The sequence below is a fragment of the Gossypium arboreum genome, chromosome 10, assembly GCF_025698485.1.
Source record: "Gossypium arboreum isolate Shixiya-1 chromosome 10, ASM2569848v2, whole genome shotgun sequence".
Lineage (NCBI taxonomy): Eukaryota > Viridiplantae > Streptophyta > Magnoliopsida > Malvales > Malvaceae > Gossypium > Gossypium arboreum.
The window spans coordinates 85,674,381-85,689,066 of NC_069079.1; the positions used below are offsets into that span (position 1 = coordinate 85,674,381).

Genomic DNA, 14,686 nt, shown 5'->3' on the forward strand with positions numbered 1-14,686 from the left:
CATTTAGGAAGGCAAATGGAAGAATACAAAAAGGTGAATATATACATATATAGATGTTGCAATAGTGTTCTTTTATATTTAAAACAACAGAAGAATATTACAGTATTGAATTTGGAATTTTAAATTTGTTGTATAATTAATTTTAATAAAATAATTTTATAATTAACTAAATTTATTTAAACATCAAATTATTAAATATTGTGATATATTATTTTATTTCATTTTTATATATGATGTAATTTAAATCACATAAATTAAATTTATAATAGTATATAATATGATAATATAAATATTAAAAAATATGTTAAAGTTATCTATAATAAAAAATTAATAAAATAAAAGATATAAATTTATTAAATATTAAATTCAATGAGCATAAATTAATTAAAAATAGAAATATGAGCATATATAAACAAAATAAAAACAACTTATAATTTTTTATTTTTATATAATTGATGTATTAATTGGTAAAAATTTTAAAAATATCTCATAAAAATTTGATGTCACAATCTTTTATAAGAAAATAATTATTTTATAATATAAATGAATTCTTCCTTGTAACACCCCAAAACCCGGCCTAGAATTTTCAACCAAATCTCAGAGGTTACATTGACCACCAAAATGATCCTAGAACAATTTACAAAAGAATTGTTTAAAATTTAATCCAAATACGGTTTACTTAAATTGAGCTAAATCGTTTAACAATTTACATGTCAAATTTGTAATCAAATCGGATCTATTAATGAAAGGTTGGCGTTACGAAAGTTGTTTTGCAGTGGAAAATATGGTATTATACATATAAGCGCAAAATATAAGCTAGTACTAAGTATTTGAACAATTTACATTGTAATGAAGTAAAACCAACAGAAATGTTGTACCAAAATTTATCCCGTAAACCACATTCAAAACATCAAGTCAAATTATCACAAAAATCCTCATACCACAGTGCACTTAGGCTTAATTGCAGAAATGAAAAGGCCTAATATCAATAATGTATAACCAAATTTATTTGAAATCAAACTAATCAGAGAAACTTCGAGACCTCTACTTTGCTGAATCCGAGACCTAGCTACGTGAATTACCTGAAAGGGAGAAAAATTAAGGGATGAGTTACGCGAGCTCAGTGTGAGTTCGAAACATAAACAGATGGTAAAAGATGGAGTAACACAACAAATATTCCAAAAAAGTATATATACACAAATTACAAAAGGAAATCTCAACCGGTAATCCAATAAACAAGGTGCTTCCAAAGCATACCAAAAAACATATTAATTAAAATACATCATATTATATTAACCATATCACCAATATCCCAATGCTCATATAATCAGACATATATTTAGATGCGTAATGAATGTAACGAGTCAAAAACCTACCTCAACCATCCGAACACTACTTCAACCACCCTGCACACCACATAGGACCGTAATAGGCCTATCCACCCTACACACCACAATTGTGGAACTAAGCCACTCAAATAGTAATATGCAGCTGAGCTGACATATGTATAGAATCATTCGGTAATCCGCTATACAAAAATACTGCAATTGAACTGCCAAATCAGTCTTCCTTCTCTTTACAACCAAAATCCCAAAATTTTCATGCAAATGCGAAATGCACGCTACATACAAACAATCATACAGAAATAGAAATACACATATTCAGTCGATCAAATTCAGAATCGGTTATGCTTGTATTCAATTACTAGGTAACATCACATTAACATTTAAACATACAATTAAACTTCATCCTATAAACTCAAATACACACACGAGTCCAAGTTGTAGCGGAGTCCCAAACACAGTTACAAAAGGCTTAATCGAGGGTCGAATTACACAGAACATAAAATGAGTCAATTTATGACACAGAACAAAAATCTGAGAAACAGGGTCTCATGGCCGTGTTTCCCAGCTATGTGGGAGGTTCTAGGTTGTGTGAAGAAGGCACATGCCCATGTGAAAGAGGCACACGACCATGTGAAGGGAGCACATGCCCATGTGACCGAGTTACATGGCCGTGTGAGTAGCCCGTGTAACTCACTGTGTAAAAGTGCTAAAATTTAACAAAATTAAAGAGCGGAGTAGACACGACCGTGTGAAAAACTCACATGATCATGTGGCTAAGGGACATGGCCATGTGTCCAAGGCACACACCCGTGTGAAAATCGAAAAAATCCCCAAACAGTAGCCACACAATCGTGTGGCACTAAAAATCATCAAAAACCCTAATTTACAAAAAGTCACACGGCCATGTGGACCGCTCATGTGCCCACCTGTGTGGTCATAAAACCACACCGAAATAGGCTAAAATAAGGTTTTGCAACAGTAAAATGAACCCCAATCGTTAACAATTCAAACCACACCAAAAATTTGTAGATTTCCCTGAATTCCAACAACAATTCGCTACCGAATTTAAACAGTTTCAGAAACACACCTGATATACGCGTCCTACGTACTAATCAATTGATTGATGCGCCTTAACTATCGTTTTGAAACTTGATTTTGAAAAACACAACAACATTTTACTTGAATGCAATCTGAAACAAGAACAGAAAAACACGCTAACCTCCAACGAGACAGAAATCAACAATGGTATTAGAGCAAAAGAAGTAAATTGAAGAACAAAGAAAAGAATTAAAGAATGAAGGAAAAGAAAAGTATAAGGAACCCCAAAAGAATCCAAAATAAAAAATTTAAGAGTTAGGGAAAGGAACATACGTGAAAGAGGAAGAACGTGAGAAATCTTTTGGAATACCTTCCTCTTTCAAATGAAAAAATAAAATAAAAATAAATAAGTATTTAAAACTTAAAAGCAAAACTAGATTAAATTAATTCCACTAAATACTCGCAAGGATTCAAACACAAGACCTAGAGATAAGCTAACACACTCACAACCAGTGAACCAACAGACTCATTCTAGCACTAAAATGGTAAAATAAACTCAACTGTTCAACCTACCCATTGACCCTCACTATAAACCTCAAAATTTCTAACCCCAAATTCTAATGTGGTACACCCTTAGTTAGGGGTGTTCAATTGGTTAACCAACCTGAACTACCATTAACCAAATTAACTGACCCTTTTAAACCCTTAACTATTAACCGAACCGAAATTTTTTCAAAAAAAATTAACCAAACCGACCTTTTTCTGTAACGCCCCAATTTTCGGGAATTCTGTGAATGTTGGCATAGGTTTAATTATGTTAGTGGGCCTCTAGAAGGCCCAAGCTTAAGATAGAACCCGACAATTTTAGTTAATTTTTGTTCCATAAGAAAAAGGGGGTGAAATTATGAAATAGGACCTATGTGAAAATGTTTGAAAATGCTATAGGCTAAATTGAAGTGGCCAAATAAATAGGAGTGCAAAATAGGAGGATTTGCATGACAAACCTCCCATTTTACATGAAGTGGCCAGCCATCATGTTGTTGTAGACAATATGAGCACTTGATATCCATAATTCATGGTACAAATTGATAATGGGTTAGGTAAATGTTCCATGATAATGGATTAGGTAAATATTCCATGATAATAGGTTAAGTAAATGTTCCATGATAATGGTTTAGGTAAATGTTCCATGATGGGCATTTCATGTCTTTTGTATTAAAGAATTAAATGGATAAAATATGAAATTTTATTAAAAGAAAAAGGGGTGAAAAGAACAAAGTTTTGTCCATCTTTGTTCATCATAGCCAAAAGTTAGAGAAGAGAAAGGAGAGGAAAAAGTTCTTGAATGTTTGGTCACTTGGGGAAGAAAATTGAAGGTAAGTTCATGGTAGTTTGCTTCTATCTTGATGTTCATGAGTTCTTCTTGATTCTACCTTAACTCTTGAAGCATATTTTAGTTTTTAGTTGTGTTGTGAGCATTTAGTCATGAATTAAAACGAAGGAAATGGTTTTTGTTTCATGTTCTTTTGATGAAAAATGGAAGATAGGTGAAGTTGAGCCAAACAAATGAGCATGCATGTGCCTTAGATGCTAAAGGGAAAAATCGGCTAACATGTTGTGCTTTAAAATGATGAAATAGAGATTATACTTAAGTAAAATCATAGATATGTGATGATTGATTGGTGATATACATGTTTAAATAACATGTATTCAAGTTATGTGTGAAAGAGTGAATTTGATAATAAATCTGCTTGGGACAGCAGCAGTAACGTGACTTTGGAAAATCACCATAAATTGTGGGAGATGAATTAGAAGCTGAATAAATTATGTAATTAAATATTAATGAGTCTAGTTTCAAATGGAATAAACGAGAACATATTTTGAATTCTGTACAATAAGAAATTTGATTCGTAATGAAGAGTGGTCAGATTAGTCAAATAGTGAAACATAGGAAACTTTAAGAAAAATCTGGTATTGATTGGCCATACCAAAAATTCTGAAAATTTTATGGATAGAAGATATATGATTCTATTTTCAGGGAAAATTAACGGAACTTGATTTGGAGTTTCGTAGCTCCAGTTATAAATAATTTAGTGACTTTTGCTCAGGAAGACAGCTTGCAGTGAAATTATGATTATGTGGTAAACATTGACACAAATTTGTTAATGAGTTGCTTATTGTTTTCTTATAAGCTTACTATGATCTGTAGGTGTGGTTGGCCGAATATTGTAAGGGGTTAATACGTAGTTCGTATTTGAATAGTTAGATTAACGTGTTAGTAATCAAATTGTAGGCAGTTCGTGTGTGGATCTCGTTAGCATATCGTCGCAAACAGGTGTGTAACTAACAACCTCTCATAGACTAGATTGGCAAAAGCCGAAAAGCCGAAATGCCGAAAAGTCGGTATTTTAGGAATTTGCGAGTGTGCGAATGCTCGTAAGATAGTTGGGTTTGTATATTTGGTAATCTAAAGTAATAAACTGCGATGCACGCGATTTAGTACATTTTGATAATTTGGGCTTAATGGGCCAAAGATCGGGTTCATGGGCTAACGGGCCCAATTAAGTAAGTATCTTGCGGTAAGTGTTACGATAGTACGTAAATAGTTAGGATATGCATGAAAACCCTAAAAGCAGCTAAATTACTATAATACCCTATGTATGGAAAATTCTGCTATACCCCTAGGTGCAAAATTACCGTTATACCCTAGGGTTAATTTTGGTGAAAAGCATGACGATCGATTACGTATGATGTATGCCATGATTATATATCTATTGCATGGGGACATGGGATATATTATGGAGGAAGCATCCTGGTGGCTATGCCACAATTATCTAATTTGGTGGCTCTGCCACATATATCTGTTCTGGTGGCTATGCCACGATTATCTGATCTGGTGGCTCTGCCACATATATCTGATTCGGTGGCTCGCCACAATATTCATATCTGGTGACTTCGTCACAATATCCGCACCTCATGCGATTTTTATGGTGTGTAGCGGTTGGGTGTGTCGAGTAGTCTCCCACATGGTGTAAGGCTAGTAGGGGTGTTATGGATGAATCTGGGTTGGGTTTCGCATAAACATGTAATATCATTACGTTACATTATGGGCCTATGGGCTTTATTCAGATTACATTGCAGGCTAAGGCCAACTAATTCTATTTCGTGGTTTGAGTGATATAGGCTATGGTTGGGTTAATTTACACACTGAGTTTCCCCAAACTCACCCCTTTTATTTTCATCCATGCTGGTAATCCCCAACCATAATGAGCTTGGAGCTGTGAGGGAATTCGGAGTGGCCACCCGTTCTGAAAGTTTGATTTTCTTTTGGTGAACTGGACATTCTTTTATTTACGTTTGAAGTTTTGGATTTTTAAATGTAATAAGGCCGCTTAATTATTGTTGATGGTTTTAATATGTATTACTAAGATAGGTATTACTTATTTTAACTGTTGAAATTGGATAGCTTTAGGGCGCGTTTTCAAAAAAAAAAAACAACAATTGATTTCAAAATAACACAACAACAAGCAAAGCTTCCGCAATGAAAGTATTTTCCAAAATTAATCACTTTTCCTAAAAATGACTTAATCAAATTGGTTTCCTAGAAATATCCATGACGTTAAGGTGTGGCAATGGCGGTATGCATGTCTAGGATTGGATCCGAAAGGAGCTTGGTATAGCGATCGATGGACTCACCACCTCTTTTCCGGTTTCCTACCGGTGCATGACTTCCATTCACTTTAACCTATAATGAAATTATCTTTTAAAATACTAAGTAAGTTTTTCGGATCAACAATATAAAATGTTTTGAACGCTTCGATGTGGCATGTCGGATCCGGTCATAACGTCTGGGCCGGGTTTGGGGTGTTACATTTTCGGTTAATCCGATCAGTTAACCGAATTAACCGAAATTTATATATATTTTTATTTTTGTTTAAAACAAGTATAAAATATATAAAAAAATAACCGACTGAACCGACCGATTAATTTATATTTCTAAAAATTTAACTGAACTGACCGAATACTTATATATTATAATATTATTTATTAAATTCGGTTAATTCGGTTAACCGACTGATTTTGTTCCGAATTAACCGTTAACCGAACTTCCAAAAAATTATTAACCGATCCCCGACCGAATTAATTCAGTTAACCGAATTAATTCAGTTTTACCCGAAATTTGCACACCCTTACCCTTAGTCACTAAAACCAAAAAATACATAAATATTTTATTTTGTTCCTACATTCATCACTTTTTTCTCAAATTTCTTTTATTCTCTTACTCTCTAGAATTTTTACAAAATAGGTGTTCAATATTTCAATACTTTCATGTTGGTCTCCCAATTTGATAACATTTCTTCTTTTTCTTTTCATGATTTATTGATTAATCTTTAAAAAAAATTAGGATTATGACTTTTCTTATGATGGATTAGGATTTTTATGCAAGATTTATTTTTTTTATCTTTATTGAATGATTTCTTAACTTCGTGAGTGGGTATTAATTTTTAAAAGATGATTAATGCAAATCCTTAAAGAAATTAGGATTGATTAATACTAACCCTTGAACACTACAACAAAACAGCCTACTGCAACACTTTTTTTTTTACTTAAGACGATGCAAAAAAGGTGGGCATAGCTGTCAGCGACGCTTCACCCGACACTTTCAAGAACGTCTATAGTGCAATTGGCATAGGTCCTACGATGCTTTTGAAAAACCGTCGGCATAATTCAACATAAGCCAAACTTTATTGAAGGATTGGCAAAAACCTAATCAATGCCGACATTTAAAAAAGGTTGAGATAAACCCATCTGAAACAACCTTAAAAAGATTAAGATAGACCCGTCTAAGACAACTTTAAAAAAATTGAAATAGACCTTATCTAAAACAACCTTTAAAAAAAATTAAGATAGGCCCGTCTAAAACAACCTTAGAAAGGTTGGAATAAACCTTGTCTAAAGCAACCTTAAAAAGGTTAAAATAGACATGTCTAAAGCAACCTTTAAAACAGGTTGGGATAGACTTGTCTATCCTAATCTTTTTAACCTTAAAAAGATTAGGATAGACACATCTAACGCATTTTTTTCTATTTTTTACTATTCCAATATTAATTTATTTTCATAAATATTTATAGTGAACAATGATAGAAATTGTGCTTTAAATACATTTAAAAAATATAAAAGTAAAAGTAAAATAAATGTTGAATATTCACAACAAAAATCAATCCAGCAATTAAAATACATAACATTTAGCCGGAAATGTATGCAACCAGCATCCAACCCAATGTACAGAAGTAAACAAATGAGTTTGAAAATTCTTGCAATTGAAGATAACCCATGAATCATTCCAAATTTCTTGTTCATGGCTACAAGCTTTGGATTAGTCTTGGCAAGTTCCTGATTCTTTGACCATCCAATTTCCGCATAATGTTTGCTTCTCTCTCCACTTTGTGCCTTTGCTTCATCATCTGCAATATCGTACATAATCATATCACAAAGTCATTGCATTTATCCAGCTTCAATTTAGCAAATCAACAAGAAAGCCAAGCTAAAATAAAAAAAGCTATATCCAAAAATATAGCAATTAATTGACTTATTTTAAAGGTTCCTAAGAAAATGTAAAACACAAACCAGAAAATGCTTAATGCTGTCAACTCTTGTGCATCATATAACATAAGCATCCACTCCACTGAATTCTATACTATCATTCTAAAAGGTTTATAAGCCTTAAAACATTTTAGACTTGAAATTACAGAAAATAAAAATTCTTTTTCATTTGCCAACCAGCTGAACCCTAGAAATGAAATTGAATTTTACACATTTATATTAATTAACATGACATCTCAGAATTCAAATTTCTATGATCAACAGGAACTAGATAAACCTAATGAGTAACCTCAATGATCATGGGAGTAAAAACGAACAAATTGGATAGATTGAAGGAAAATGCAGAGACTAAAAGATTGAAAGATCCATAATCAAACATCATTAAACAAAATACAAGAATGATTGTTGTTTTTCCACTAGATGTGAAACCCTTGTGCTTGGAACTTTACTTAAAGATTGAAAGATCCAAAATCTTGTTTTTTATTCAGAGTGATCGCGCAACATATTTTATGCTTCCTCTAGTCAAGAATGAGAAGAAATAAATCATGTTGTCATTCATATCATGTGCTTTTCAACCTTATGATGCTTTTAACTTGATTAAACTACATCTATAGATTCCATGTTTCAATGTTCATATAACATGTTTCAAGAGTCAGTAGTGGGTCCTTATAAAAATTGCACAGCATTACATAATATTAGTATATTTCCTTGTACATCCTTAGCTATGGTCAATCCAAGATAGTAAAAAGAATCATAGATTGAGTGTGTCTTGAGAAGTTCATGTCTCTATTTTGAAAAGAAATATTCACCTTCATTCATGTCTGTCCAGCTATGCCTTTAACTACAGCAAGAGGAAAACCAACCAATTCTAGTACAGGTCCTTGTTCAATGTGAAGCTGCAGAAATGAAGCAAGTATTATAAATCCAAAACTAAGTTGTTTGGTGAATATCCCAAGATAACCAGTATAGGTTTATTCTCACAATAATGCAGAGCAGGCGAACATACCTCAAAATAACCCCAAATCGATGTAGGATCATACTTCAACCCCAACAGGCTATCCTCTGTAATTTTTATGGAATTTCCCTTGTGAGCATCTTGCACTGTCACACCACAAAACAAGGATTATGCATAAACACACTGATTGTCAACAGCGCAATAAATAAAAACGAAAGAGGTGTTAATTAAGGAAACCTCTTATCAAATATCTTCAATGCTATAACATGTAAAATTCCAGCTATTGCAACACTGCCAAGAAAGAATACAGCAGTATACAAACATAACATAAACATGCAAAATTGGAAAGAATTAGGGTTTGAAACTCACTCGACAAGAAATCCCCTAGTGAAGTTATGAGGAGAACGCTGGAGGTCGGATTTTGGACTGATTAATCACACAAATTGAAATGTGCTTAAAAAAATAGTGGTTGCATGATTAAAACTTAAAAATCTTAGTGCTAAAAAAATAATAATACTAGAAATACAATTAAATTCAAGAATAAACTATTAATTTAGAACTTAAAAAGTCAACAACAAAAAAAGTAAGGAACCAGTACGATTGCTAAGAAATTATACAAAAATCATAATAGTATTTCAATCAAGCAAAATGGGAAATGGGAATTCTTACGAGAGTGGTGAGTTTGCTTGAAACACAACAGTGGGAAGATGAAAAAGAGAAGAGGGAAAGAGGGAGTCGGCTGTGGGTTGATTTCTGGTTTCTGATGGTGGTGGGTTGGTGGCGATAGTGGGAAGAGGAAAAAAGAGAAAGTGAAAAGGGTGGTGACTACCGAGTACCGACTGGTGGCCAGTGGGTGTTGGAGTGGCTATGGGAAAAGGAATTACGAGGGTAAGGAAGTGATGGTGGCTAGGGATTTAGAAAAGTGTTAAGTGACTAAGGGAGTCGGCTGCTGACTAGAGGAAAAAATCCAAACAACGAATATTTCTCTTCTCTTTTTTAAAATTATTATTTAACTTTTAAATTTTTTGGGGTGTAAATTTAACTTTTAATTTAATTTAATATTTGACGAATATTAAAATGATATTAATAAATGTTGGGTATAATAGAAATTAAAGTGAAAGATCTAAACTTTGGTTTTAATTAACAATATTAATATATGTCATTAAAAATAACGTAATTTAATAATTTTTAATTAAAAATGCATAGTTTTTAATCTAAAAATGAGAAGAGGTTTTTACTCTTAAATTGTTTCTTTTAAATAATATTTTAAGGTTATAATATTTATTAATTTTTAGGTAGGAAAAAGAAAAAAATTTCGTTTGACTTTTCATATGTCGACGCTTTTATATAGTTGGGAAACGTATAACAAAAGTCGGCCTAATGTTAGACAAAGCCGACTTTTATTTAAGAGTTGCCTTAGGCATGCATATTCCAACCCTTATACAAAGAGTTGGCCAAAGCATATCTCGGCAAGTCTATCCCAAAACTTAGGAAAGTGTTAGCATAGTATTGGACAAAGCCGACTCTTATGTAAGCGTTACATTAGACATGCTGGAAACACGAAAATATATACATTTTTTCATGCTCTTTTTAACTCAAATTCATGCAATTTCGTAGTAATTTTTGTCGAAAAATATATAATAATTATAAAATAATTAAATTGTACTTAAATTATTAACATATTGAATTTTGATTAATTTTATAATTAATTCTGATTAATTTTGATTTATTTTTGACATATTTCCACAAATGGCGAAAATTGACTTGGCAAACACTACTAGAAGCGCAAAACTTTTGAAGCATCAAGGTGATTTTTGAAGCACAAAACTTATGAACATACTTACCTACAAAAATTCATTTATCTCTTAACTATACCTCTACATCTATTCAACTGATTAAACAAATTTTAATAAGCAAATGTGTTAATACACATACATACTTATGAAATTAAAATAATCTCTTGTACATATTTTTATGCCAATTCAAACAATTAATTCAATCTCATAAGCACATAAAAGATTACGTGAGGTAACAATGTATTTCTACCTTGAAACAGTTTAATCACAATAATATTGCAAGTTATGCAACCTAATGTTTCGTTGGATACCGTTGCTAATTTAACCCTCAACTACCTTAGATGATTAAACATGCATTGATTAAGTATTGTGTCAATTAATTACAATTTCAATCCGTTTAAATAATTAATTCATTAGTTACCTTACAATTGTAATGCAAGAATAACTTAGTCATGGTTTTATTTAATCAAACATCTTACCAAGGCCTATAACAACACAAATACAATTTTAATAAATTAAGTAGACAAAATGCAATCAACCTAACACAAATTAAATTTAAGCCATATTAATTAAATTAAACATATCAACATCACAAATATTCATAGACATGTTCATCATAACAACAACAAAATTAAAAGGATAGGGAACAAGAATCAAATCTGGTGTATCTCCGAGGCTTGATTAATTTTCTCCGCTCCTCATTCTCCGCTTGTTCTTGTTGAACCGAGGCTTTCACGAACACTTGGATGCTGCTCCAAATGGTGGATGGATGACCCTTTTTCAAGAGGTGAAATTGGAGAAGGAATAGGGGGAAGAAAATGAAGAACAATGGAAGGGAATGAAGAGAGAAAATGGAGAGAGAAGTGAAGAAATGAGAAGGGTTGAGATATGTTTGAAGTGAGCAGCAAATAGGGTATTTATAGGTTGAGAAGGCTATTAAAAGTAGCCAAAATCAGTAGCTAAAGACTCTCTCCATGGTCGGCCACACATGTGGCATGTTTGAAGATTTCAAACATGCTATTTTAAGGTAGGGGCAAATCTAGAAAGGCATAAATAGTGGAAATGTTTGAATGCAATTTGAAGGAGTCTTCAAGGGCCATTTTGCAAGCCAAATAATCAGCCAAGAAAGCTGATTGGGTTAGCATGTGGGACGGTTTTACGTTGCCTAGTGCTCTGTAACACCCCAAACCCGGCCTAGACGTTATGACCGAATCTAGCGATGTCACATGGAATGGAAGTCGAAAATGAGTTTGTCGAGTTAAAATCGTTCTAGTTAATTAGCTTTATCTTAATACAAAGTAAAACGCATATTCTTCGTTATATCTGAAATCATATCTTTTTAGCGGAAGCTTTTGAAAATATTTATTTTTGGAAAACTATTCGTGTTGGAAGAAACTTTTGTTTTTAGCGAAATTGAGTTTTACCGTTTAGTCGTTTTAAAACCGTAAAGTAGTTAAGAAACCAAAGTAAAAATCCAGAACAATCCAAAGTCCCAAAATTTAAATCAAACCCTAAATAAGTAATATAATCTGAAACTTTACGAGAATAGTCTAAAATTTAAGTGTGGCACCGTCGAGTCCTCCTCTGTGTTGATCTGTCAAGTCTGGGGATTACTTGTACAGATCAAACAGAAAGGGTGAGTTTTCGCAAACTCAGTGTGTAATCCCCACAAAATTCATGCATACAGATATACATCAAAATACAATCATTTACAGTTCGGACCTGAGCCCATTACAGAATCAATTTGGGCCTTAGCCCATTTAGATACAACATTAGAATTATATTAGGGCCTTGGCCCATATTAGGTATAGAATGTAGATACAGTAAATAAGAATCCTACCCACCAGCCTCTACACACCATCTCCATCCAGCCCTACACACCATGTGGGGATTAAATCAACCCACTCATCCCTACACACCATGCTGTACCAAAATACGGCACATAATCAGAAAAATGCAGCTGAGCTGCCATATAATAGGATTAAAAGCCTTTTAGATTCTTCCTCCAAATATCATCAACCCACCCTGATGCAATGTAACATACCATAAATGACATGCATACATGCTAATATTAGAACATACATTTCGTTTAGTACAGATATCATGCTCAGTCAGACACCTTACAATCAGATCACATAATTAAGGGTTTAAGTAGAGCTTACCGACCCGACAGTAGGTCCACAGTCAACTCGGGCGACCTGTGCAACCTTATAGAATATTTTAGAAATATGGGCTCACACGCCCATATGGCCTACCCGTATGGCCCACACGACCCAAATTGGTCTTGGCTGTGTGGAACACATGGCCAGTCCCAGAATTCAACACGGACCAAATCAGTGTAGCCCGTGTCTCGCACATGGCCAACCTGGCCAACACGACCATGTCATGCGCGCACGGCCTGGCTCGTAGATCACACACTCGTGTTCAGTCACATAGCCTACCACACGGCCGTGTGGCGTCAACAGAATGGTTTTTGACTTCTGTCGAAACCACATTTTCTGCGTTTTCAGGTACACACCTGTATTGTTTTTGATGTAGAAACACTCCCGAGATATCTAGCACTTATAATTGACCAATATGTTCCCAATTTAGTCACTTAAATCGTTATTCGATCAAAAACTTAACGAGGTATTCCCACTTAAAACTACTAAAATCCCTTACCTTTGAACGATCACCTGCGAATTCGCATTTCCACAACACCGATTGAATACTCTAGACTTTTTAATTCACCCTTAAACACAAAGCAACCTCTATTAGCAAAGATTCAACCATCTATCATGAAAACTATACTTACAAAACTTATCAAACGAACAGAACAATGTTGCACACCAAATGATAACAAAGAAGGAATCGCAAAAAGAAAAAAGAGGAGAGAGACCAAAACTTTTAGCTGAAGAGGAAAAAGAAAAAGAAAAAGAGCAGAGAAGAGAGTTGGAGAGAAAATCGTCATTTTTTTTTCTATAAGAGAGATTTTTGGGGAAATTCGATTACCCGCATCTCACTAATTCTCATCCTAACCACCCACTACTCAGAATTCCACTACCACTGGAACTTTAACGCAGAGCCAAGCAAAAATAAAGCTCCATTGCCTACGCAGGGAATCAAACACAGAACCTTCATCACCATAACACAGATTTTAACCTCTAGACCAATAGGCCCATTCTGATATGATTTTACAAATAACTAAATATAAGCCCATTGAACGGAGATAAGGCTTAATTCTAACTATAATCAAAATTTGCCAAAGCTAGGGCTTGAACTTGGGACCTCTCACACACACCCAAAACACTTAACCACTGAATCAGATACACAATTGTGTCACAGTTTAACAAAAATAAAAATAAGAATTTTGGGGCGTTACATGTCAGTTGGATCGATTTTCTCAGTTCAGCTCAATTGGGCCACTTTTCATAATTAATTAATAATAATTTATTTAACCCAAATTAAATTGGATTAAAATTAAAAGTAATTATATTATGAATTAATACACATAATTTGGAACGTATTAGGCTGAAAAATCAATTCGCCTTGATGCTTCAAAATTGCTTCTCGATTTTGCGCTTTTAGTAGTGTCTGCCAAACCGTTTTTTGCCCTTTGTGCAAATTTATCAAAAATAATCAAAATTAATCAAAATTTGATATAAAATTAATTAAAATTCAACATGTTCATAATTTGAGTGCAATTTAATTATTTTATAATTATTATATATTTTTGAATAAGAATTTTACCGAAACTACATGAATTTGAGTTAAAAAGGGCATGAAAAAGTGTGTATATTTTCATGTTTCCACTGACCCAATCAGCTTATTTAGATTATTATTTGGCTTGAAAAATAGCCCTTGAAAATTTCTTGAAATTGCATTCAAACCCCTCCACTTATCAAGCTTTTGTAGATTTGCCCCTAGCTAAATTTAGCAAGTTTGAGAGCTTCAAACTTACCACATGT

General features: G+C 33.3%; 2 long non-coding RNA genes across 5 annotated transcripts; one reads left to right on the forward strand and one right to left on the reverse strand.

Moving 5' to 3' along the window:
* The first annotated feature begins 3,645 nt into the window (after positions 1 to 3,645).
* LOC128281684 (uncharacterized) lies at positions 3,646 to 5,827 on the forward strand. Its single transcript, XR_008271940.1, has 2 exons — positions 3,646 to 3,760; positions 5,568 to 5,827. It is a non-coding gene; the product is annotated as an uncharacterized LOC128281684 (long non-coding RNA).
* Positions 5,828 to 7,489: 1,662 nt separating this feature from the next.
* Positions 7,490 to 9,933, reverse strand: LOC108488442 (uncharacterized). 4 transcript variants are annotated; one of them, XR_001871759.2, is made up of 6 exons: positions 9,613 to 9,933; positions 9,313 to 9,369; positions 9,181 to 9,234; positions 8,995 to 9,089; positions 8,798 to 8,884; positions 7,490 to 7,849 (listed from the first exon to the last, which is right to left on the reverse strand). It is a non-coding gene; the product is annotated as an uncharacterized LOC108488442 (long non-coding RNA). The 4 variants fall into 4 exon arrangements; XR_008272560.1 differs by lacking the exon at positions 9,181 to 9,234; XR_001871758.2 differs by having other exon boundaries at positions 9,181 to 9,369.
* Positions 9,934 to 14,686: the final 4,753 nt, after the last annotated feature.